The following is a 980-nucleotide window of genomic DNA, read 5'->3' on the forward strand; positions in this document are numbered from 1 at the left end:
TGGTATCTGCACCTTTACACCCCCATCCCCACACCCCTACATTTATTTAGATTATCTAGTGCCAACGCAAGGTAGGAGCAGAGTCAGCAACAAGCGAGAGGTCACTGTTGAAGGGAACGATGAGCCCTAACCCTCTAGGGGCTGCTAGTGTCCATGCAAATTGGGGCAATATCCGTAGCCTTCCACTCCTCTGGGTGGGTTTTACAATCAATGTTTGTCCTCCCACTGTGGTTAGTCCTGATCGGTAGTTTCTGCCACCCAAATCTTCCAAAAGTGTGCAGACAGGAGGAGTGTGATCTAGGAGCTGTGGGTCTTGATGCTTTGAGACTGCCGTCTCTCAGGTAGATTCAGTCAGGCTTGTTCTCATAGTCCATAAGTACTCTCAGTAAAAAATTGCCTGCTTTGAATTTGTTCGCTGTGAACTCCGACTAGAGGCATACAGTAGTTTGGAGCCATAGTTAAGATGTAGGTCCCACCCTGGCAGGGCTAGACAGGCAGCCCAGGAACCCAGTAGCAGTGGAGTGTTGTCTTCCCTGCAGTTGTCTCTTTGGCCGTTTGCTGGCTATCTGCCTTGGAGCTCTGGTCTCCAGGATTCCCTGCCCGTTGGAGGAAAGCTCTCTAATCTGTGCTGACCAGGCTACAAATCATAGCCTACCTCCGTCCTCTGCAAGTTCTAATGTCTCCTGGCACCACCCAAGTGAGCTACAGTTATTCTAGTTGCTCCCGGCTGTCTCCTCCTCTCCATAGCATCTGGCCTATTCCAGGGTCTATAGTTCATTCTATTAATCACATTTAGTTGAAAATTGGGGAGAAGAGCTTCCACCAATTTTCATCCTTCATTTTGCCACAGTCTCTTTTTTCAAATTTTATGAAGAGGGTTATTGCAAATATATAGAAACAAACATGATTGTTATTTTAAGAAGACACTAGTTTTTCTTTCATTGATCAGTTGTCTTACTTTTTTTTTTTTAACTTTAGTG

Source organism: Sorex araneus, chromosome X (assembly GCF_027595985.1).
Source record: "Sorex araneus isolate mSorAra2 chromosome X, mSorAra2.pri, whole genome shotgun sequence".
NCBI lineage: Eukaryota > Metazoa > Chordata > Mammalia > Eulipotyphla > Soricidae > Sorex > Sorex araneus.